This window comes from Pseudopipra pipra, chromosome 2 (assembly GCF_036250125.1).
Source record: "Pseudopipra pipra isolate bDixPip1 chromosome 2, bDixPip1.hap1, whole genome shotgun sequence".
NCBI lineage: Eukaryota > Metazoa > Chordata > Aves > Passeriformes > Pipridae > Pseudopipra > Pseudopipra pipra.
Window position 1 is genome coordinate 27,231,114 of NC_087550.1, and position 26,310 is coordinate 27,257,423.

At 41.5% G+C, this 26,310-nt stretch overlaps 1 long non-coding RNA gene across 6 annotated transcripts in view; it reads left to right on the forward strand.

Annotated features, from left to right (window-relative positions):
- Positions 1-11,295: 11,295 nt before the first annotated feature.
- Positions 11,296-26,310, forward strand: part of LOC135409265 (uncharacterized) — a 42,317-nt gene continuing 27,302 nt past the window's right edge. For 3 of the 6 annotated variants that reach the window (XR_010428131.1, XR_010428132.1, XR_010428130.1), the window contains exons 1-2: positions 11,332-11,532; positions 21,154-21,413. This is a non-coding gene — a long non-coding RNA (uncharacterized LOC135409265). Of the gene's footprint in view, positions 11,533-21,153; positions 21,414-21,868; positions 26,179-26,310 lie in introns of those variants that run through there. The other 3 variants (XR_010428128.1, XR_010428127.1, XR_010428129.1) reach the window with 3 other exon arrangements.

Consider the following 26,310-nt stretch of genomic DNA (forward strand, 5'->3'; position numbering starts at 1 on the left):
GCTATGGGGAGCTGCACAGTGGCCATGCCAGTTGGCTTGTGTTGACCTGTTTGTGACTGGAAAGTCAGTTTGCACAATTTTTTGTGCTTCATGATTTTTCTTCCTTTAAATAACTTGATTTTATAACTTAGGAAGAGCCAGAAATAGTGGAAGAAAAGAAACAGTAAGTGTGCAAACTTTACAGCATTCCTCCATGAGGCAACCCTCACCTGTCCCAGCCTCAAACACCACACCAGTCAGCTGACAGCAGATAACACCCCAGGACACTTTCAGCTTGCAAAATAGAAGTTGCAGATCCTAAAACCTTGGACATTTTTGGTGATCTTTCTTTTCTGTTAAGGACTGTGGTGAAGTAAACTAAGGCAGATAGTCTCAACCACACAGCATTAGCAAACTCTTACAACTCCCCCTTGTAGTTCCTACCGGACCAAGTCTTCTGGTGATTGGACTTTTACTCCTGATTGAGGAAATCACTCTGTGGTTTAGGGAGGGACGTGTAGGAGTCCCAAAGTGAGTCTTTGCAGTCGAATAAAGGGATTGGGCTACAGCTGCCCTGTAGCTGCAGGCATAGCAGAGCCAAGGTTTATGTAGAGGGAGGAATTAGGGTCCCAAGAAGAGAACTGGCAATCTGATGGATGTAGGTGGGGTTGAGGACACCCTAATACAGTATTAAATTCCTACACTGGGCAGAAATCCCTTTCCTCTAGATTTGCAAACACAAGATACAGGAATCACACTATAGATGTAACGCTATCAATGTCAAAGTGCATTAGAGGCTAAGAAAGGAGGCAAGATGAGAAGTCTTTAGTATTAAAAGTTGAGGAAAAAAAGCTTGGGAAACCGTTCTCAGCAATTCTATTCAAAGCTCTTTCATTAGTTCTCTTTACAGTCCTGAGCAAGTAAGTTTATGCTTTCAGGATCATACCCCCCTGCTTTGCAAATTATTCCATGAAGTCCTGTGAAACTCCTTGGATAATTTTCATGGCTCATGGTATGGCACATCTCACCGTTTCCAAAGCTATACTCTTTTAAAGCACTTGCCCATGAAATGCTCTGCCAAATACAAACAGTACAGATGGAAGATTTTCATGCCAAATGTCTACCTAATGATGATTTGGGGGGGATGGTTCAACTATTTCAGCTAAACTGGAACAACAGTTTCCAAACAGGGAGAGATATTTCATTAAGAAAGTCTGAACTTTGAAGTAAGGGTCTGAAATTTGGCACAGGTCTGGTGCCTTTATATGTGGTATGTGTTTTTTTATGTCCCTGTGAAAATTCTTCTAACATACTAGCCCCTAAATTAGTAAGTCTGTGCTTTCTGAACAGGAGTTTTTTCAGACATTGGCAGCTTTGTCTCCTGAAGACCCAATGTTTTCTGGGCATGCTCCTAGCCCCATAGCTCCAGTGTTGTAGAATGACTGGGAGGTTCCACTTTTTCTTCCCGTCTCTGCTACTTTCTCCCCTCTCACCTCCTTCCAGCTTCTTTTCTTTTGTCTCCAGTCTCAGGGTTCAGCTGGGACTAGGGAGTTGTTCAGCATCACATTTAGTCTAGAGGTAGCCCTTGATGTGCCCATGGGCTCAGACTTGATGTGCAGAAAGAATAGAGATGATTTCAGGAGCAGGACACAGGCTGTGGATTGGGAGTGGGGAAAACAGAGGATCGAGTGGGCATACAAGCCCACAGTTCAAACAATAAGCTGTAAGCCTAGACATCCCAGTCTGGTAGATGACCCAAAATTTTTCTTTATTTTTTTGTTAGTTCCTACATTATTTCTTATTACAAAAATCCATAATGTATAAAGGATGTTTTGTTATATTTCTCTCCTTTTGCTTCATGCTTCTCAGCTCCTGCAAAGATGTTGTGAGCATCCTGCACAAGAAAGCTCTTCTACCCCCTGAAGTGGGGGAAGCTAATGGATGTAGGCATCGCATTGGAAAATGAATCTGCAGTCACACATTAATATTGCATAAGCAGCTCCCAATTTTTTGTCCTTGACTTTCAGTCCTTGCATATTTTTAATATGGATTTAAAAGTATGATTTTAATAATATTATGGAGTAGAGTTATGGTTTTGGGGAAGTAATTTTAAGCCTCAGCTGTAGCATCATTTTTAAATGTACCTGGTCTTTAAGTGTAGCTGAACGAAAGTGCACAGGAGTTCATAGCTCCAGCTTGAAATGTATTATTAGTACTGTGTATTCAAGCACAAGTACATTTTCAAACAGAAATAATCTTGTCATATCCCTAAGAGTTAGGAAATTCATGGTCTTCATTAACAGACCCATTGTTATGCCATTTCCAAGTTTAAGGCTGATTTCTGTGTTTATCTCTCTGGCACCCTGGGGAAGATATACTTCTCTTCCTCCAAAAATAATAAAAGAATTAAAAACTTCCATTGTGAATCCCATTGAATATAGATATGCTTCAGTCCACTGAATGAAAATTTCAGAGGTTTATACATATGTTAGAAGAGCATAACAATAAAAATGATTTTATAGTTCTGTCTGTCATGTTGCTACTTGCAGTCACTGTAAGTCTGTGCCAACTTTGAGACTATAATCCTCCTCAGGTGCACCAAGAACACTGGGGAATTTGAGAGCCATGGATTATAAAAAAAATCTGGTGGTGTACGGCCAACTTCCCATTGTCTCGAAGTGAAATATGGCTGATGATGAAATCTGATGGTAGATTGGAGAGGAAGCTGTGACCAGACTGCAGAGAAGATATACAGCTCACTGGAGAGTGCTCCAAGCCACCAGAATGCAAGGCAGGAATGCTCCACCCATCCTACATTATGCTGGGCAGTCTGAGAGGGACAATCAAAGGTAATTCAGTTGTCTTTACTGCTGCTCAAAAGTTGGAATTTAATGCTTAAGTTTACATGCTTAAGTTTAGAGGAGAGTCAGCCTTTCTGTTTGTCCCAAATGTTGCTTTAAGCTGTTTCAGGCACCATAAAGTTTTACTTAGATTTGCTCAGACGTGCATATTTCCCTGTGAAAAAGCACAAATGTCTGTGATATTGCAATACAAATAATGACTGAGAACAAATGACGTCAGAAACCTTCATCCATACCTTTACTACCTGGTAATGATTGAAAAATAATCAGAAATAAACAGAGCAGTGACAAATCCTATTAGAAAATCTAAGGACAGGAGTTCAGTTTCAGTTTAAGTTATAATTAGGGTTTCTGCTAATTCACATGTATTTGTACACAAGAGTAATTCCTAGATACTAAAGTAAATGCTTGCTGTGTTAAAAATTACACAATGCAGCTTAAAATTTTTATTATTCCTGGCTTTGGGGGCATTTTTGCTTGTTTATATATCGTCTTTAAAACTTTCAGGTCTTGATGCAGTCATGAAGCAGACCCAGCACAGTACGGTTGAGGTCAGTGATTATACGCTATAAAGTTCAAGCAGATTGCAAATAATCTACTACGTGAAAGAAATAAGTTTCTCATTATTCTTCAAGGATAGACTAAATGAGCAATAGCTATGTAGCAGCTTGTATCTAAATTACTGAATCACAGTTAGTAATCCTGTGGCTGATGTTGTCATGTTAAAAGCTAAATTAAATTTTCCGAATTATTAAGGAAAAAAAACAAGTACCATGGTTTGATATGCTTAACAGTGGCTAATATAATTAAGACTGTAATGGATTTCAGTTACAGAAAATGACAGGAAATAGGGAATACAATGAACACTGCACAAAGGACTATACATAGTTCAGTCTGGAACTCCCTAGAGATAAGTTCCGAAGTCCAGGGAAGATCAACATATCATGAAATTAGTTCCAAACTGTTTTCTAGAAGCATTTGTGTCCCTGCCTTGAAATTGCTTTGCTATCCTTCCTAGTCATAAAAAGTTCAGACGACCATTTAGAGATTGGAAATACCCTTGTTAAGTGAGCGAAAATAGGCTACTGAAAGTGAGACAGCAAAGCAAGTGGTTTTCAGGAGGAAAAACAGCCAGAGAAGTATTTAACAAGCAGTTTTGTACATATCAAAGGTCTTTATGAATAAAAGAGTACCTTGTTGACTACTTTTCTTGTCATACCTCGCCTGGATGTTTTCTGGAACACAATTAGGCCGAGTAAAAAGACTGTATGGTGGAGTGCAGACCACCAAGCCCTCAATGAAGACTGTGCTTAGGTTGGTTTTTCAGACTGTGGAGGTGTGTACAGAATGTGATACTAGATGGCAGAGTGATGCTCAGGGGAGGAAGGTTGTGCAACACATCAGAGACTTCAGCTATACTGGGGGGAGAAATCAGTGGAAGCAGAGAAGTGTACATTGTTCAGAGTCAAGCAAAACCAACACGCCAAAGTGCACACTGTGATAATATTTTTCTGGCAGAAGAGGAAAAATTGCAAAAGGAACATGTCCTACCACTTTGCTAAACATTGTATATTCCAACAGAGCATCCACAGTATGGATGAGAAATTAACAGTAGCACTACAGAGACAGCTGTTTTGTAGGATCAGTGGCTCTTCTTGCTGTAACTCAAGACAAATGGACTTTCTAACCAATAAATAAGACATACTTTTTTACTGGACACTGACTGTTAAAGATCATCTACATGTAGGCGATGCTAAAATGTAGTGATTTTACCTCCACTGAAAAGTATATATATGAACTAGATTTTTATGTTACAAATCTAAAGACTTGAAAAGTAGAAGAGGGAAGAGTGGCTCTGATTAAAGATGGATTAATCCTTCAGTCTTCCCAGAAAGGTGCCTTTATTGGGGGAGCAAGAGAGCAGAGCACTGAGGAAGAGTTCGAGAACATCTTCAAGATGATAGAGAAGCTGTCAGTAAAGAATAAGGCTGAAAGGATACAACTGTTATATGATTCACTGCAATGCAAAAACTCATTTTGCCTTAAAATGGAGACTTAACAAAAGTTCTTGAACAGGCTAGTCATGCCAAGAATTGTATTGGGGGTGACAGAAGTGAAATTGTTAGTACATCTGGTGAATTTTGGTTCCTCAAAAGTACTGAAAATGTAAAAAGGCAAGTTTTCCACTACTTGAAAGGGGAAAAATACTGGGGTAGGTAGTTAATGCCAAATATTTTTTATGTTAGATGCCCCAGCGGGATTCTGGCAAGAGCACCTCAGAATACAAAGCACGTGTTTGTGTACATCCAACACACTCTTCAGGAGACACAATTTCTGCAAGGTGTGATATGTGTTGTATTTAGTATTCCAGATGTTTCACTGGGAGAGTAAGGTGAATTTTGGATGGCATGGAGTGTAATAGGTCCCGCACATCATCTTGGCCTGGGGAGAAACAGCAGAAGAACATTTTAAGGTCCTCGGGCGTCTGAAGAGCTTACGTGGCGGGAGTAAAATTGAAAAAAAATGCAAATATAACATTTTTGTATTGTAAAAAAAAAAAGTGAGAAGAGTTATTAAAGCAGTAAGAGGTGATGATAGATCTCAGGGTGGTCAGCAAACCACCAGTTTTCCTGCCTGAAGAGATGAGGAAGCCAGAGAGAGTTTCCTTGGACCAGTGTAGTGCATAGGAAAGTTTGCAACTACCTCATTTACTTGAAGTAGCAACTGTAGCTCTCTGGTGCACAAGAGTGTGACAGATCAAAACTGCCTGCAATGGAAGAAGACTCAAAGAAAATCAGTCAAGGGTGATGTGTTTGTGAAGCTCAGAAAGGGGTGTGAGAGAGGCCTGGAAGACACAGAGTGCAATCTTTCAACAGCTGACAAAGCTGAAGGAGTTAATGAAAGAGGCTAAAGTCCTGGCAGATTATAACAGTAAATGCAAAAGTGAGTTGTCCACAGATGCCTCTGGGGGGGGTTTCAGAGTGCCTTTCCTATACTGCTGTGGTTGGAGTTGGAAACCAGTGGCTTGTATGTCACATACACCAACAAAAACAGAGCGTCAGCATGTTCAAATAGAGAAGGCAGCTTTGGCACCAGTCCACAGGTGTAAAATTTCACTTCTTTATTTATGGGAGGCCAGTGTTAGCTGAACTGACCATAAAACCTCCCTAACATTGCCAAGAGGGACCTGGTAACTCTCATGTTGTTCAATATAGACTTTTCTCTTTTAAGTACAAGAGTACAATTTGGAGACAAATCTGGGAAAGATTCAGTGGTTTCAGAGTTGTTTCAGAACATTAAATCAAAGAACAATGGAGCAGAGCTAAGAACTAGACAGCATGGAAGATATGTAGTTTAAAATAAAATAAAGTGAAACCTAAAATATGGTAGCTCTCAGATGAAACATGGACTCTGAGCTAGAGCTGGAGATACTCTTCAAACTACTAGTTGAGAATTGTTAGAACAGCCCCTGCATCAATTTTAGGGTAAAATCTCTTTACAAGGTGGAGTTTTGTTTAGAGGTGTGAGGGTGTTGAGTCCTAATGTACTACAGGAAAAAAAAATCCATGCTGTTAAAAAGTTTAAAAGAGCAGGGAAACATTTCCCCTGGTAAAAAAATAATTGTTCCACTGAGAAAAGTAAGCACATGTATATTTGTGCTATCTGCAAAAACACTATGTACTTGTTCTGCACTCCTATACAATATAAGATATGCTTAGTGTATGCTATTGCAATTTAAACAGCTGTCAAATCTAATTTTCTTTCACGTGGCATTACTGATGCAGTGAGGTCTGAAAAATTGATGCCCAACTGTGGTCATGAGTTCAAGCATTTGCAAGTGAATTTGGGGTTCGGACATGAACTGCTAATTACTATTATTCCAAATATAACAGATGGGTGGGAAATGGTGTAAAAATATCTGAAGAAGAATGCTTAGTCAGACTCTGATCCGTATTTAGCTCTGTTAAATTGTAGAGTGTCAGCATGGCTTGTCACCTTCTGAGGTTTTGCTGAGCAGAAAACTAATGTCAAGGATGGCCCAAACAATTAGAAGCTGATATCAGAGATACTAAAGACCTGCCAAAGTGGGAAAAAAAGTCAAAGCGGGGAGAGAAGAAAGATGGGATTCATGGCGTTAGAAATTCCCTCCACTTCTTGAAAATTTTGCATTAATTCATGATGATATGAGGTCATCACCTGTGACGGGCCATGTCTGTGGGAGGACAGTAGTCGCCTTATCCGGTTCTCAGAGAGAGAGAGACATCAAGCACCAGGCAATAGCAGCAGCTGCAGTCTGAGGTGCAGTAGCTCTCAGATGTGGAATCACTAGAAGAAAGGGGTTGACTGCCTCCTGAGATCAACACCACTGGCCTCTAGGTTAAATTTGGAGAATCAAGTATGAGTGCAAGAGACTTTGTAGCTCTAACTGACCGCTGTTAATCAGCTTAGCTAACAGGTCAATTATAAAATTTTTAATTATACATTCTGTTAATGGTGAGCTTTACGTTTTGTTATCAACTTATGGCTTGGAAGGCAGGATGTGGTATTGAATGACACAAGGAAAAACTGTACTTTTAAGACAGGGACTCCAGGCTGTGCACTAAAAACATACTAATTGTTGTCATGTACAGTTCTTGGGAATCCATCCAGAATAAAGGTCTTGCATGTGGTTCTTGGACTAGACAATGAATCAGGGACTTGGATGAAACCATGGCACACAGCAACACACAAAGGCTATCTAGATTTTGTGGATAGCTGCTGATACTGACACTGCCACAGTGGCCAACTACACTGCACATGCAATTTCACCAAGAGTTGGGCCCTGGTGAATCCCAAGAAGGTAATCAGGAGGAAGCTCCTCATTACAGGATAGCAGCCACTAGGTGACTTTGAAAGAGCCATCCAAGAGAAATGTGGACACCTCTGGGGTGTGGCTAATTCTGTGGTTTGTTAAGCTTTAGAAATAGAAACACCTAGTGACTCTCATCAGGAAACTTTGTGTTCTTGAGATTTTTCAGGCACTAAAATGACTTTTAAAGTCTGTCACCTTCTATCAGCTGCAGCAACGATTCCTTCTGTATTCTCAGCCTCTGTTTTATGAGGGCTTGCAGTGCACTGAAGCTTGGCCTCTTGCAGGTGGGGTGCCTTGTGACTACTTCGCTGAAGGAAGTCCTGCTGACTACCACCCTGCTGGTGTCTTCCCATGTCTCACAAGGAGGGTGGGTTCAGCAGCTGCGAAGACCACAAGAAAGAATCAGAGGGGCTGGACGAGGCACTTCAGAGGCAAATAGAGAGTAGAGTGTGAAGCACGGCAGAGTTTGACCATGAAAGCTGGGGAGAGAGGAGGTCAAAGTCTAGACGTTTGGGAGCAAAGGTTTACTTTGAATAGAGAATGGGCCCTGGTGGCCCCTAAAATTACCATAAATGTCCGTTTACAGGAAGTGGTTGAATGAAACAGATCAAGTTAGGGTACCCAAGGGCCTTTAAAACTTGGAGAAATCCCGTGTTTATGAGGTAGAGGGGAATTGGTCAGAGCTGGGAACATTGGAAAGTTGTTGGTGAATGGGCTGTCTTCAGCCAAATGCAGCTCTGGGAAAGCAGGGCTCAGTTGACATGTGCCCCCACAGATGGCAACCCAGAGCAGTGTCCACATTGCAGTGCATATACAATCAATCCATGGTCAGCTTAATCTGCTTGCAAAATAAGTGGGAAAACATCCCCACAGGGGAAAAGAGGAAACTTTATATATACTCATGAGTCTCATTCATGTTGCAGTCCGTGCTCCCTGAGCTGTTGAGCTTGTTCTCTTGAGCACATGAACAGCAGTGATCTAATACAACAGGTCTTACCCAGTTGTCTGACTCTTTGCTCTCTTCAGCCATCATATGGCTAAATGAGACTAGGAAAAGAAGGGAGGGAGGGAGAAGAAAAGCAAAGCAGAAGAAAAATGGGGTTCCCAATTACTGGTGTGCACATCTCCATACAGACTAAGCAGCAAGGTCTCACAGTTAGCAAACTGCTCATTAGAGCCAAGGCATTAAGTCATTTCTCCAGGGAAGAATAAAACTGAACTCAGAGTCCAAAACTCTGCCAGAAAATGTAGGGCAGGGGGAGGGGAAGAGAAGTGGTTAAGAGAAAGAGACTGAAAAGGAGGCATAGGAGAAAAAACCCCACCAAGTAGAGAAAATGACTGGATGGTGGGTAAACCAGAGGAATGAAGGGGTTGAGGGGAAGGAAAAGGAACAACAACAAGCAGAAATGAGAGCAGCTGAGCTGTGGGATAACTGCAGTGCTGTAATACTGAGTAATTTCTCAGCCTACATTTTTTCTAGGTTTTGGTGTAAACAGTTAAACAGGGAGCAATTTCTGCCCTGATGGAGAAAACAGTAAGTACTTGAGAAAGTTTGGCTACAGAGTCTGTCAGCGCCCTGGACCTAGTCTCAGCATTGACTGCTAGCTCAGGCCTCCAAAGCAATGTTTCAATGCAGTGTAGTAATGAAGACGTGCCCAGCCCTGACTTGCTCCGGGACACATCACAGACTTGCCGTTCTGGAAAGTCTTTCTCCCTGTGGGAGGCTCAGTGGTCCTCATAGCAGCCCTACAGCACCAGATTCCCTGCTCTGCTTAAGCTGTCTTTACACCTCCAGCAGTTTTTCTCTCGAAAGACACAAAGGGATAAGTTAGTAGAGATTCAGGCTCATGGTGTTTTGCCTTTCACTAGAGCCTCCATCTGGCAATCCAAGAGCATTCCTGAGAGGTGAAACCACCTAACTGGCTAGCTATCATGGTGACTGCATTAAAGTTGGAGCTGTATGGATAGGTGACGTGTGCCGCCCACCATCACCTAGCTATGCAGTCAAAACTGGAACAAGGCTTCTTGCTTCGCTATTATCAGCTGTAAGAAAAGCTTTCGACCTGGCGTGAATGTATGCTTCAAGGGGGACCTGCAAAGCCCATGTAGGTGGTGATGTTAGGTTATTGTATCTGTGCGCCCTGGGACATGCCTTCATGCATGGGTTAACAGGAAAGGGATTGTTTTGCAAAGCCAGCAGAATACAGAAGAGGCTATAAATCAGTACATGGATACAGAGGATTTTATTCTTAGGAGCCCAGCAAAGGGGAAATGTTCTCTCCAAAGGGGAAATGTTCTCTCCAAAAGGGAATGGGTATTTGTGATGGAAAAAATGTCATCTTAGGCTTTTTTAAGATCTCCACCCTTGGAGATTTTCAAAACACAGCTGGACAAGGCTTTGAGCAATCTGATCTACCTTTGTACCCATGCTGCTGTTTATTGTCTACTCCAGAGAGCTGAAAACCAACTCTTTGGGTGTTTTTGTGAGGATAAAGTCAGACTGTTATGGCTCAAGTCACTGGTAAAGGTAATTTTAACTAACCTGCCTGTTTTGCATTGCATCAGGTTACTCTGTTTAATGTTATGTCAGCTGATCTCTGTTGAAAGTTTGGTTGAAGGAAACGGAACTGATAATGTGTTCAGCTGCTTCAGCTGTGTCTTAAAGATGTCTGTCTGCTTGGCCTACCAGTGACTGAGTCACCATCCCTGGAAGTGTTTAAAAGATGTGTGTATATGGCTCTTACAGTCATGGTTTAGTGGTGGACTTGGCAGGGCCAGGTTTATGGTTGGACTCCATGATCTTAAAGGCCTTTTCCAACCCGAATGATTCTATGATCCTATGCCTGACTGCATCTGTTCTCTAAAAGAAGTCTAGGAAGTTGTAGTGTATTCTTAATGAATATTGTCTCTGAATGGAGAAACCAGAATTTGGTTGACCACAGTTATACAATTAAAAAATAGATTTCAAAAGAAAATCAATATTTTGCATCGTGCTTAACTTCTAATACACACTGGCAGAGTCTGGGGTCTGCATTTGTGTGAGGTTTGCACTTTATTCTGATGTTGAAGATGATTCACTTTTAATACGCATCTGGAAGTAGAGCAAGACACTAAACTGGTATGGATGTTTTAAACTAATTTTCCTTGGAAAATACTGGTAAACAATGGTAATACTAAAGTAGGAACTGCTATGAGAAATTCCTAACTTAAAGAAGTTATTAAAGTTGTGTAGGATTTTCCATCTTCTAATCAGCCAGTACGTGATTTTGCCTGAGATTGTTGTGAAGCTAAGCAGCCTATAATTCCCTGCCCCATATACTCTTCAAGCATTGGCACATCACTAACATTTTCCAGTTCATTGGAGTTTCTTTGGCCTTCCAAGATGCATTAAAAGTTATGATTGCATCCAAAAATGGTGTTGAACCTGTAGTGGAGACCTGGTCCCAAATCCTGACTGTACTTTAGTAAGTATGAGGGATTATTATTTGTCTGTGTACATTAAAATGATTCTCAAACTGCTGTAACCCAGACCAGAGGTACAAACCTTAAACACAGTGATCCCAGTTTTATGTAATCTTTGGATTCTCCCTTTCGGCTCATGTTGCAACCACCTTATGGAGTCTTTTTTTTTTTTTTTAATGTAATATGAGATCATTGCATGTAAACAGGTTCAAGATGAGCAGCAAGACTCCCTGAAGTCTCCCATGTTTCAAAGGAAGACAGAAGCAATACCCAGAACTTGAACTATCCATATCCTTAAAATGTGGAATCAACAGAATTGTTTCTGAAAGCTCTGCCTCTGGACATCAGAAGAGTCAGATGACATGTCACCGGAAAAAGGTAAAACTTGCCACCTCATTTTAATTCCAGGTTTAGGAGAGATTTGCAGGCAGACCTAGGAAGAAAGAAACTAGCACTGGTCTTACAGACTCATCCCCTGCAACAAGCTAGAGAAAAAAAAAAGCAGAACAGAAAGAAAAGGAGATCTGAGCAATCCCAGCCTATGTATATTTTTCATTGGCACAAGACACCCTTGCTTAGCATGGGCCAGGCTGCTGCTATGGGGACCCTGCTAGGAGCTCAGAGGTTCACGGCACGCATGAGGCAATGGAAAAGCAGCAGGCAGGGACTAGAAATGGCTGAACTTTATTTTTCCAAAGTGAAGATCTTTGGTGGGCTGCAGATTACATTGGAAATCAGACCCTACACCCCAGGATCCCGCAGCTGTCCCTCTCCGCTCTAATTTTTCTCTGTCAGATTCAGAGCTATAATTAACCACAAGGTCTTAGTGATACTATGCGAAAGTCTGTGTGTGTGTGTTTGTGTGTGTGTGTGTGCGCGCCTGGGCTTACTCACCCCAGTGGGCATAATCCTCTACAGAAGATTGACAGGTTCACATGGAGAGAAACTTTTTAACTGATTCGCTTCTAAATGCTCCTTTTGCTCTCTCTTCCCTTTACTGCCCTCTTCCCTCCAGGCGGCAAAGGGCATCGTGGTACTAGGGTGGCTGTAAGAGCTGGCTCCTCTGCTCTCCCACAGCTGGGCTGAGGTACCTCCACACTGACTCAAGGCACCCTGGTGCAGTCCCTGTCCAGTGTGTCCCTCGCTGCTTACAGGATGTTCATCATGGCTGTTCAGGAAAAGCATTCTCAGGGGCATCAAAGAGCTCTAGGTTAAAATTCAGTTGCTGGAACAGGAAGAGGTGAAATTAATTTCTTCTCTATTCTGATGCACTCAAGCCCAAGCTGCACTACAGACAGGTCTGTGTGTCTTCTGAACATGCCTGCGACCACTGCCTGTGAGACAGGTCTCAGCAGCAGTGCATTCACAAATGTTTATGTTTCTTTTTGTAGTTGTGCTAAAAGAACTTTGGAGGAGATCTTTGCTAAAGCATTGGGAGCGTATCAGTGCCTCAATCCAAAGACGTGGTACTGTCTGCTGGGTTTGCTTGGTTTCTGCTTCACACAAAACCCTGCCAATGGCATCTCCACATTGAACCAACAGCGATCATCCCAGTCCACTTCCATGAACTCCTCTGTATTAGCCATGGTAGAGATACCCAGCCAAAGTGTTTATTGATGTGCTTCTATCTCTAACTGAGCCAGGTTTCTCTGAGTAGGTCCTTTAGCATTTTCCCGGGATCAAACAGTGTCCAAGGAGATCATGTTGGAGATGAAGGGCTCTGACTTGGCCGTGACTTACCAAGACCTTGTAGTAGGTGAGGGAAAAAATATCTAAAGGCCAAAGCACACTTCTCTCTCTCATATGAAGAGCTGCTACTGAGAGAACATACTAATCTTCCATATTCCTTATCTCAGCAATTCCTTTAAAGTCACCTGGTATTCGAGCACTGAGAGGAAAAGAGAGAGCATGATTTGGCAGAAAAAAAGAAAATACACAGGATTTTTTAAAAATAAAATGTCAGAGTAATTCAAACTAAAGTGTCCACAAAAATTATAGGAAGATACCCTGCATTTTTTTTCAGGAAGGAAGAGGTGGTTTAAACTGGCTTAAACAGGTGCTTGCATGGACCTGGCTTTGTTGAGGTTGATGCATAAACTAGCAGGAGTACAGGAAATCGTAGCTCATACAAGGACTGTCTTAGTGGTCCTACAGGAAAGGAAAAATTTTGGAGGAGTCTGTAAGGAGGAGATCACTTGATGCCCCAGTGCATGATAACACAGAGCCATGGATTCCTACAAGTCTAGCCACAGGTTAATACAAACTGTTAAACTTTGCAGCCCAGTTTCATCTGTGGAAAAATGAGGCACAGAGAGTACATCTGTGATACAGCTTGAATTTTCATTGGTTTTCATAGTACTACACTGAGCTACTGCTCCTGATGTAGCAAGGATGATTCTCAACTGATAAATACTGAATTGGGAGTGATTGCTTGTATGGGTTGGTTGATTTTAAATCCCACCTTTGCCTACATCAATGTAACACACAATATGCCCAGGGCTAGGTTCACCCTGGATGCTGCTGCTGATTCCTTTATCTGTCTTTGCTGCTGCTGTGATAGGTATAAAACAGGTAATAGACAGAAAGAGTTCAGATCTAGAGACCATGATTTGTCAGGCTGCATAAGACTTCTTTGAATAAAAGCTCCTTGCCACTGGAAAGCCAGAGAGTGATTTAGAATAGCTTGATGTTTTTGTCAAGGCAAAAAACAATAAGATTTTATTTATTTGTTTTGCTTTTTTTTGTTAAGGTTTAAATTTAAACTAAACATATGCATGCCTAATCCAATCTAATCTATCTGTGTTCTTACATCCCATTAATCACTGACTTGTATTAGCACCTCATACTGTCATCTCTGCCACTGCACAAAGCTGCTGAGACCACTGTCTCATCACAGACATTCTGATGACTTGTCACTGGATTTTGTGTGAGCAGCAGAACAGCTAAGAAGCCAAAATCATTTCCCATTGCAATACTTTAGAGGAACGATACAGACGAGAATACATGTAAGCTAATGATCTCAAGCATGAGTGGCAAACACTGCAAAAACATGCTGTAAAGCACTTATTTCTCAGAAGATTTCACAAAACTTCATCACATAAAACAGCGTCAGGACACTTCTGTAGGGTTAAAATTTTATAAAGTCAGAATTCAGGCCAGGGCCCATGTTGTTGTGAACTATTGCCAAGAGGCGAATACACTTCAGTGGCAAATGAAGATCTCGTATTTTTTAGTTATGCTTATTTTCCACAAGCTCCAAGATAAGCTTCTTCAGGTTTTGCAGTAGTGAATCTTTGTAGATGCCTTCATCAAAACCTTTTCTTCTCTGTTCGGGGTTCTACCCCAGACACAGACACACAGCTCTACCAGACTCAGTACTGGGAACATGAGGTGGTTGAATCAGTCACTGCAGGTCAGTGACAAAAAGTCTGTGGTCTGAGGTGTGCTTGGACAAAGCACCCATTGAACAATTTCAGGTAACAATAAAATTAATGAAAATCCCAAACTGTATGCAGACAATTTAGAAATAGAAAGAATGTTTTGAATTAATAAATTTGGCTAGCTTTAATCACAAAAAGAGCATAAAGGCATCTATCTGTACAAAGCAGAAGGGCACATAGAACATTACCCTAAAGTATGACTGAGCATCTGACTGCATTTGTAATCTTAACATAGATGTCCCCTAAAAATCAAATTAGGAATAAAAAAACCCACAGGAACCACTTCAACCTTAAATAAAATTGAAAGTTACTTGTGATTAAATGAAATACTCTGTTTTGAGTTGAAATGTTTAAACTGTATCTTAGTATAGCTGGTGATCAGATACACACTAGGAGTTTTCTTGACATTTAAATTCAGAAGTTACAGCTTATTTAGTTACACTACCTATATTGAGATGTATTCAGCAGCTAAGTTACAGTTTTGTGGGAATGTCAGAGGTGTATCTCATAGGTAAGGTATTGAAGTTGCATACAGAAGGTCACTTTGGAAGTGACTCTGAAAACTACTTCCATGAAGGACAGATGGATTCAGCCATTTAAGAACAGTGAAGGGTTAAAAGCTGTTCCCTTGAGCTTATTTCTGATATTGGTACAGAGTTGAAAACGCCAGCTCACTGATTGATGGGTTCACATGGGGCGACCTTCGCATTAGCAACGCGACTCTGGTTGCTGGGTAAACACGGGCAGACGGATTCAGCTCCAGTGATTTTCAGCACTGACGGATGGTGAAGGTATTTCTGATCCACATCGCACCCTGCAGATACCGTGAAAATGACTTGGCAGGGGGTGGAAAGTATTAGATTCGGGTGGCAAATAATTACCTGATATCAGCTGAGGCTTCTTCAGAAAGGTTATGCTGCAAATAACCAGCTTTTATGTAACTTTGTTTTCTTGAAGCAATAGAAAGTCACACACATACAGTTTATTTATTTGAGAAAATGTAAACCAGCTACTGGCTGATAAAAACTGCTCCTTGGGAATATATACCCCAAGTAATTGTATTCCAGCACTGCATATGGTTCAGGGTGGTTTTGGAGGGGTTCAGTTTGTTTAAAGTACGCATGTTTTTTCTTCTTGCTATAGTTAGTGTTATGTATACTTTTTCAGTGGCATGAATTAGCATTCAGACAAGACATTTACTCAGAGCTGCTGTGGTTTCACGAGTCTTTGCTTTTCAAACACTTCAGCTCAAAAGTTCTTGACTTTTATTCCTTCTATTTTCATGAGTCTGTTGCCTCAGCAGCAAACCCAGCATTTTAATTAAGTGTATGCTCAATAAATACTCATCTGAGCTTCAGTCCTTGCTTTCAAGAAGTAGCTTGTTTGTATATAAAAATGACCGGGGCAAGCATGTGTTGAGAAGGCTCCAAATGCTTTATGCCTATCTTTAGCTGATAGGTGTCCCTTCCGCAGGGTAACATCCTCAAAATGTGTAGTGTGTGAGTGCACATGTTCCTGCAGTGAGTTAAAATAACTGTTTGCACCTTCTGTGCTGCATGTTACCATTCCTGACAGGATAATCTGGTGTGGTTGTATCTGATAGGACATCAATAACAAGCCTAGAAGCTGGCAAGTGTCATCTCCCCAAGATGGAGTGTCTTGTTTCTCTGCTTGTGTTGTGCTGTAAAGCTTCTGTCACTATTTAAACCTTCTTCACTAGAGATGGCAAAATTTCCAGGTGGCCCAAAGTTACCCTCTTTTCTCTATGGTGAAGTCATTCTCCTGGTTTACAAAGCAAAGGAGAACAAATGAATAGGAGTAACAACCATAATGCAACTTTCTGGAATAGTTGAGGGAAAGAAGAATCAGCATAACACTGCCAATGAGCAAAGAAACCTCCTTCTGATTTTTTTTCCTTCTGCAGGGTGTTTTCTCTCTCCCTAGGCTTTTAATCAGACTTATCCATTTATACAGAACTCTGCATAAAGCAGTACATTTTCCTATAGTTCAGTAATCATGCTTACAGGCTTTTTTCCTTGTATTTTAATTATAAATTATTAATCTTTCACCCTTTTCCGACTCAGTTCTCCTACATCATTAGTCTCCCATTTTTTACCCCTTCCTTCCTTCCTTTGTTCCTTCTTTCCTTCTTTTGTTCCTTCCTTCCTGCCTTTGTTCCTTTCTTCTGTCCATCCGTCCATCAAGACAGTCTAAAGAAAATAGTTTCACTCTGAAAGTCACTGCATGTGGGTTCATTCTCCTTTTCTGCAAAATCCATACCTTGCTACCAAGAGCTGCTTTTGCCCACTTGACCTCAGAGTCAGACACTGCTGAAGAGATGCAGTAGCAGACTGCAGTTCTCACTGTATACCTCTTCCAACGGTATTACAGAATTTCTTAAAAATTAGAACTGAGACCCTGAAACAGGCTTAGTTTTCTTCAGCAAAACACACTGTTCTCTCGACCCCCTACGTCTTTACTGTGTTTTCCCTTTTTTGCTGATGGCACTCCTCTCATCAGCAAACTTTACTGCAATTGATTTTCAGCCCTTTCCTTCATGTCCACACACTTATCTCAACCATGCAGGGATCCAGCTGAATAATGCCAGAGGTAGTTCAGGAAAAAAATGCTGGGTAGAGCTTGCTGCAGACAGCAGGCATGTTGGACTGTGGCATACCAAGACCTCCCACACTTGCTTCCCACAGAGGAAGAAGATGGGGAAAGAGCTTCGTCATGAAGCTCCACATGGATCCATGTTGGTGGGGAAGAGGTGGCTGTGCCACTTATCCTGCATAGAGGAGCACTTGGAGCAATGATGTGCAATGCCCAGTGTCATGCTAAGGTTTCAAGACAGATCTGCTCTCCAGGAGCTCCCAAAACAGCCGGGTTGGATGTTGCCCTTTCTCCAGTCTCAGAGCAGGGTATAGTTTGTTAATCATAGGCAGATGAAGTGTGAGGCAATTTTTTCCTAGTTTTATCTATGTAATTGACCATATTTCCTTTAAAATGGCAAGCTGAAGATTGGGACTTATTTATTGAGTCCTGTGAACTCTAACAATGAGTTCTTTAGTACAGACTCAGGGTATTGTGTGCTCCCAAGAATAAATCCTGATGTTTGGAAAGGGCGTATCAAACATAGATGGTGCTGTTTGAAGCTGGCTTTTGAGAATGAATGATGGCAGTTACCCAGGGCTGTGTGTCAGGGACGCTGGTTTCACAAAGCTGTTTGTAGTCTGAAACATTCAGCTGAGTTTTGTTTAGTGTCATCTAGTCAGAACAGTCAGAAAAGCAGTGTGATGCTGGAGGGTAGTCATAACCAAAACGATTCCAGCTGTCAACACAGTGGAGAGACTTTTAATTTTGTGGGCCTTAAGCTAAAGGCCAGAGTGGCTGACTCAGTGGTGCATGTCATTCGCTGTGTCTGGGGCTGAAGGAAGGTGTGGTGGCCCTGGAATTATGTGTGCTCAGCACCCCAGCAGCAAACCAAGCAGAGTCAGCTTGGCCATACCAGTGCTGCACTGGGGAGTCGGAGCAGAGCAGGAACAGAGCATGGGTGTCTCTCAGGGCTGGGGTTGGGGTGTCTTATGGAGCCTAGTGCTGCTCTCCTGATTACAAGGCTCCATCCAGTGCAGTGTCACATCATCACCACCACCCAAAATTTAAAGTCAGCTCTAATTTATTGGCACATAGAGTGCTCTTTCCCACATGATCAGATCAACGGCTGGTGTGCAGCATACGTGGATTGCTTATCTTTCCCTTTCATAGTGTGAACCATGTGTGTGTGCATGTGAGAGAATAGCTACAGAACCAGCCTAGGCAACTATGTCATTTACAGGTCTTTTCCATTGCAAAGGCACTGCAGCACCTCCAGATGAGAGATGGTAGAGAATCAAGCCCATTATATAAATTAATGGTCTGTAAGGGGGCTGGACCCGATGATCCTTATGAGTTCCTTCCAATTGAAGATATTCTATGATTCTTCAGGGCTTACAATATTGCAGATATCATATATTTAGCAACTAGTAGCATGAGAACTACAACAGCAAAAAATCAGGATGTAGAGAAGGCACCATTAGTTAGAGCAGAGAGGATCATAATTATCTAGTGCCACAAGCCAGAATGAAACAACAATTACATGTTACCATCAAAATCCCCCAACTGTTAAACACTGAAGTGATGCTCAGAGGTATTAGCATCTAGAGACACTCCACAAAACTGTTGAAAAATGTGAGGTTTTAGTCAATTTTAAGTCTTCTGTGCCTTTTTCATTCTGATGAAGTGCAAGTGAAACAATTGGAGATATGGAAGATGGAAAAATCCCTGCCTGTCAAATTCAATACAGATATATTTTCCTTGTTTTTTCTTCTAGGAAAATACACAGCAGAAATGTGTTACAAATACTATGTATTATTGTTACAAATATCACTTTATACTGTAAGAAATGAAAGAATTTTGATAAATTCAACTAAGACACATAAAATCCCTTTTGCTCCTTGAAATGAAAATAAGCTATTTATCTTCATATTTGTGCCTAAACAGTTTCTAGGCAATGAGCTGCCAGTAACCTCAAGCTGCAGTCCTGCTGGGTCAAGTACTGCTTAGTCACTTAGGGTATTTTAAACACTAGCTGTAGACTTATTCTTCCTTGCTTTGGCAAAACATTTGCCCATGCTTTAGTAAGAACAATTCAAACCATGTTTCTGATCAAAGCCTGCCCTTTTTCTTTTCCCTTATTCTATCCCTTGTTATTACACAGAACTTTTAAGAAGTTTTTAAGTTAGTGAGTGAATTAAGGGCCTGGAACTATCAACCAGAAGCTGTGAGTGGAAGCTGGGCTTTGATGTACCAAAAACAGTCTTGTGTGATAAGGTCAATGTTGCACTCCAGACTTCCTTACACTTACAGTTTCTGACTTCTTCAGGCTTCAAGGAGTAAATGAAAACCACATAATACTGAGAACTGTCTCATCATGTGAAGAGATTTGCTGTTTTTGGCAGAAAGCTTTGGATGGCATAAATTTTGAATGTAAGCAAGTATGATGCACTCTTTCCCTTTAGTCACAATGGGTAGGATGCAGCTGACAGATGTAGACATCTTCCCCTGAGTTAGATGTCTGGATGCACAGTCTCCCTTTACCAAGTGCTAGTTTCCTCATTGTGACGTAGACATCTAAAATGAGTGAAACAGATCAGATCCTAAAAGTGTTTATTTCTCTTTATGACTTTCAAGAGGACCCAGGGCAACCCACTGAGTCATAAACTGCTTCCTTGCAGACCCCTGAAATTAGACATGCTGAATCTTACCCTAACAATTTGATTCAACTGCCTTTGAGGTTAGCCCCAGGCAACACCATTGGGTATTGTATTGGTCTTTAAAGGCATTTGGTGTGGAATGCAGGACAGAGGCTGTTACTCAGATAGATTCAGGTAAAGGAATATTGCTGAATTTGACTGATGCCATGGAAAATTGCTGCAGCAGATTAGTAGTGCTATGCACATCCATGACTCTGAGACAGCTGACACAATGAAATGATCTCCCCTAAGCAGGCAGATGGGAGTAACATGGGTGCTGCTGGAGATGGAACAAAAACACAAACTATTTTTATCACCCTGACAGATTTATCCAGTGAGCTTCCTTAAAACCACAGTCTCCTTTCAACAACTCAACTTTCCAGCTGGGAGATACAAATGCTTGAGCCTTTGTGTCTCTCAGGGATTCCCTTGTGCTGTATTTGATGTTTTCTTCACTCTCTTCCCCAAAACCCATAGCAATCACAGTAGTGGCTATGCATATGACATGTTTTAATTCTGCTTGTAACCACTTCATGGTACGGTTAGCACTAATCATGGCCTTCGCTCGCCGCAACAGAGTGGGTTCTCAGAAATCCAAGTGGCAACTGGACACCCTGTCTGCTATGCATGAGCTTAGACTGTGTCTCCAAGCATGCTTAATAATTGTCTGAGAGCAGCAGTTTGCTCTTGTTTTATGTAAGTGAATTTCTCTACTGTCCTTCTGCAGGATCCAATTAAGCAGATGGACTCACCTATTCTAACCTACCTTCTTCCCATCACTATGTAGCAGGAAACCTCTGAATGCAGTGTGCCTGGAAATGGTCTTCTGAGGGACCAGCTAAGCAAACAGAAATACCACTTCAACCACTGCTAGCAAATGACAAGCTGCATCCCTTCATTCTTCTCAAAACAACCTGGCCCTTTGGTTTGGCAGGCTTGTTTGCAGGAGGAGAAATGGAGTGTCTAAAGTATGGCATCCTTGTATCTCATTAAAAGTTTCTGTGGCTGTGTTGATGAATGCTGGTATTCACTCCTGTTCATCCCACCGCTGAGCACAAACTGGAAGTGAAAATGAAGAAGGAGGGGGGTAGCTGCAGTGGTCATTCAGTTTCTCAAATGGAGATAGCCATGAAACTTGGGAGAGGCTGAGAATCTCTAGGAGGCAGCATTTGCACAGAACTATAAGGAGAGAAAGAGGAGATGTGCACATATTTTCTTATGCCTTTTTCAATATGCCCTAATCTCTGACAACTTCCTTCTCCCTACAGTGTGTACAGCATGAAGGCACATGGAAGAAAATTCCCACTGTTGAAATCAACCAGGAGGAATGACTTCACAGGCTGTAAAATATTGCTTCTGCCCTGGCAACAATTTTTAATAAAGCTGGATGTTTTTAGCAGCTAAAGTCAAATTTGTCTTTAGCATCCTCCCCATTTTAGAAACAGGACTGAATAAACAATTCCTGTCACACAAGAAAACTCTCTTGCTCATTGGAATTGCTGGGCTCTTCAGCACCCTTCCTTGGACAGTAAGTGTCTGACAGCAAGTGGCAGTTATTGAATCATAATGCTGCCAGCTGGGCTAAGGGGGCATCTTAAAATACAGAAAGGGGACAGATATATGTGGCTCAGAGCAGTGTTTCTTGTGACAGTACAGTACGCTAATATTTATATTTCATTTGTATTCAAAACTCCTTTTCCTGGGCATGGCTGGTTTTCCCTTCATTTATCTTTCAAGCTGTAATGGAAACATGGAAGATGTTATGATAAGCACTGTTTGGAGCTACCAAAGCTCCAGGGAACAGGACACCCAATAGAGAAGTGTCATGCAGGACAGCTTTTCATCAGATTTGCTGAAGTGGTTTTGCTGAAGAGTTAGGAATCCCAGTCCAGAACAAGTATCTATGTGGATCTGTACAGGGTGGTGATGGGGTGGAGCCTCCTGAAGGTAACAGCAAAGCTGTTGCTTGTCTTGTCCATACAGGATGAACACTGGCTGGCTGCACGTGGGACATTTGCTCACCTCTTCCTATGGCTGACAATCATCTGGACCACACCAACACCAGTGGCTCCAATCAGTGAGACAGATCCTCAAACACTTGTATATCACAGGCTGTTTTTCCATGGTGTTATAACACTGCATCCATACCGCATAGGTAGAGTTAGAGTATCACTGAGAGAAGCCTGGACATGTCCTTAGTATCCATCAGGGCTGCAAACATCCCCTGTACTGATGCCCAAGAAACCATATGTCGGAAGAGATCACAAAACTTAAACTGATGTGCCCCAAGCTCTTTGAATCCTTCACACCTCCTGTGAAGGTGTGAAGAAAAGCCTTTTCTCTTGCTCAGTTGACTTTTTATAAAGTTCCCTGCTATTTAATCTCAGCTAACAGTGTCACAGTTTAAATCAGTCAGCATCAATCTGTTGTGACCCTTCAGATCAATTACTTCTCTTCCAGCTCAAACCATTCTTGCAAATTATTACCACCTCCTAAAAATATGGCTGTGAGGTTGCAAAGTGTCAGTTCTCCTTAGAAAGATGATTTATTAAATAAGTGGAGAAACAAGATTTGGACTATTTTTAGTCTTCTTTCTATGATGCTATACAAAGATTTTCTCACCGTGTTTTCCTGTTCAGCTATGCTGCCTCTGACTTTTCACACACTGGAAGAGGCATCCACAGCAGTGCTCTCATAGGGCTCTCAGCAAGTGTCTTTCACTGCTCGGTTTTGTTATTACTAATTTATTCTTTATCTTATGTTCTGCAGTAAAACCAAGGGACCTCCCACAAGATTGAGGTCACCTCAGATAAGTGCAGTATCTAAGTTACACTGACAGCAAAGAATTTACAGTATGTTTTCCATTCACTTCAACTGAAGCGTCATGGAAAAGCCCAGCTACCAGATGAGACTGGTCCAGAGTGAAAGCTGCAAAATGTTATCTGTAATAGGGAAGACTATTTGAATAGAAGAGCTTCTTCTCAAGAAAATGCAATCTTTTGCTGGGCCAGAGCTACTTTTAATGAAAAAATCTTTATCTGAAAGAAGGGTCTTTTCCACTGTAGGATGAGGCTGGCCTGACCTAGAAGGGCTTGACAACTACGGTATTAATGTTTAGAGGAGAAGAGTTAGACTCATGTGTCTGAGTTAGACTTTTGAATTAGCTTTGAGCCCCTCACATGCTGAGTGCATTATCCTAGCATGTTTTTACCAGGGATTTTATATACCATCTCTGTCCTTCTGTAGAAAGTTTTAAAAGGTTTTAGGCATGTCTTAGTGCAAAAAGCACAACATTTCTTAAAAGCAAGAAATATGGACAAGGTGGAAAAGCTATCTGTGCCCCAAACATTCCTGCTATTGCTATTTGCCAGGACAGAGGTGAAGTACAAAAAGATTCAATGACTTTTCCTAGATTAGTCAAGGAGTAGGCAGCAAACTAATCTGGGACACCTCATAGTTGAGGTCCTTTTCCAGATGTCAAAACTATTTATTTCTTCATTTGAGTTTAGATCCCAGAAATTATAAGCCTGATTTTTGTCCTTCCTAGAAGTCAGCGGGCCTTTTGTATGGACGGAACAAAGCTAAGTCACAGTAAACTCTAGGTCACCTTATTCCCTGTGAAGCTTCTCACCTTCCTGTGCAGTCAAGGTATTGTACTTCTGTACAAGAAGTTAAAACAAGAAGTTCCTGCAGGCTCCTTTCAGAACTCTAAAAATAAGACTTCTCCTAATACATATCAATACTAATTAAGTTTTTGCTATTCCTCCCACAGAGGGTTATCAACATAGTTTACAAAGTGTCATCTTTTAGCAACTGCTCAGGAGTTGGCTGTTTCCCATCTCATCCCCTCTGACACATTTACATGTTCTCTTTATACAAACACACAGATAAAAAAACCTCCCTGGTGTATTTAGAATATTTTCAACCAAATAGAAAAAAAAATCACTTGCCAAGTTGTTCAGTAGCTGGAAATGACTTGTCACGTCCATAGACCAGTAATTCTTTTTATTTTTAAATGACTAACCATACTATGATTAATGGCTCACATAAAGAGGCTCAAAATAAGTCTGGCATAAATATAGGGAAGGAGGAGGGTAAATGGGATAAGGACTGGATGGGTCTGCAGCAGGACATTGGTGGCGTGAATGGCATAGTGGGCACAGAGGAAGGAAAAAATGTTTCATGCTATTTTTAGCTCAAAATTGCAGCTACAGATGGTGATGCTGTCATGTAGGAAGGACTCCAGATGCAGAGAAAAGGCAACCTGCACTGCACAGACTTGTCTCTCCCTGAAAACTTGTGTCTCTCTGGAAGGTACAGAGGGCCTCATTGTCCCAATAGCAGGGCAATACATAAAAGCTGATAGTACTCTTGCCTGGAGCTATATCCATATCTCCTGGAGTGTTTCTGCCCAGTGTTCCACTATACAACATATTTTGCTATTCCTCTACCAGAAGCAATGTTTTCCAGCTTCTTTTGTCAGCTGTTAATCTGCTTATATTCATCTCATATTGTGCAGTGACACTTTTGTGTGGAAACACCAGACATGCATTGTTGGCAAACAGGGACAGGCATGTCACTTCAGTGGGCTGTGAGAAGTACAAACTTAGAGCTGATGCAGTTTGTGGAGAAGACAAAGCTGGTGGTGTGGTAAAGGATGGGGAGGAGAGGGCAATTTTTTCACACTATTGATTCAGTCTTGATCACCTGATAGAACAGAACCCTTTGAGCAAAACTAGGTTTGAATAAGTGCAAACACCAGGGCGTATATCTAGCGGGACAGAATGGAAAACTCTCTCCAGTGTGGGGAGGCAGGCACACATCCTGGAAAGCAGAAACTCTGGAAAGGTCATGAGGATAACTCCAGCCAGATGGTTGAGGCAGAGAAGCAAGTCGGACCCTATAGCTCAGTGAGGAAAATGAGGAATAGAAAATGAGTGGTCTAGTTTTCTTATCAAGAAGCAGCTCACGGTCACAAGCTGTTACGACATAGCCATGTGCCATCACAGTCAGGTGGGGTCAGAGAGCAGAGGGGAATGATGGACATGGCTCTACCTGTGTGTGTCTACACAGTTTCGTAGCACCCTTGGTGCTTGCAATCCCTGTGACTCAGCTGCATCCCAGAAATATCCCCTCCTACAGGACTCCTCACTGTTGCTGGAAGCAGGACGCAGTTGGCAGAGCTGACGTGGCTGTGGAATCTCCAGCGTCATGGGCCAGGTTAACACTGTGCTTCTGAAACGGCGCCGCAGCTGTGAGTGGCAAACCGTGTTGCTATAAGAACAGTTACTGTCAATTTCCAAAGTTGCTTTGCCATTATTCTGTGTCTGAAACAGTCTACAATGACTCATGGTTGCTGAAATAAGAATAACAAGAGCCTAATTTCATACTTTCTGCCATGGTGAAACCTCATTAAAAACTATGAGGTGTTTGGATTTGATGTTGTTCGCACCTTTCCACCTCTGATGGCACAGATTCCTGGGGATAGGACTCTGCTTTGGGGACTAAACAGAATTTTGGTCTCTAGGAAACAGAAATCCTCTTGAAAAAAGCTGTGAAATAAGTTTTCTGGAAGTCCAAAATAAGTGAAATCTTTCCCAATAAACAGTGGTAATACAAAAGGTGTACATAGGCCTTTCCCAGCAATACATAAACACACAGATTTCTGTCACAATGCAATAGCAGAGCTCTGCCTCAGGGAAACAGATTTCCTCTTTTAAAATGGGAAGCCAGAAAACTGTGCAGAAGTAATGAGATGTCTCCAAATTGCTAGAGTGTTACAGGATTGTAATGAAGCAATAGAAGGCCTGTCAGTGCTGTGAACACATCAAGGCTGAGATGAAACACATCACTTTTTCCTCTCAGCTCCCTCTCCTGTGACACTTAGGGAAAAAAAAAAGCTTCTACTGACATGAGCTTGCAACATATAGAGTCATCCATGTAGGCATTAGAAATAAATGTTAGAAATAAATGCTCTATGACTTCCTTTTCCTACTTGGATATTATACAACAAACTGTAATTTAAATATCACCAACTGCATATTAAGCCCATTAAGCTATATTTAACAGTCCAGGCTTGTATTTCTTTGTTTGTGATAATATATTTGTCTATATATTTATATAAATATGTGGATATGGAGTATGTATTATTGGGGGTCAGATATTTCCCATGAATATCTTTTTCTGAATGGAAATTTAGTCTTTAAGAGCTTTGAATTTCCCTGTGGCACTTCTGCTGGAGATTTTTACACCCCACTGGGAAAAATAAAATGCTTTGTTTTGAATTAGCTCAACCTAAATTGAAATACTTTGGTTTGTCAAACTGAATTAAAACATTTCATGAAGGGGCAGTTCAGCTTTAATTTATGTCCACAAGAGTTACTGTGTGCCTTGTGGACATTTTAATTTATAGACATCATACTCCC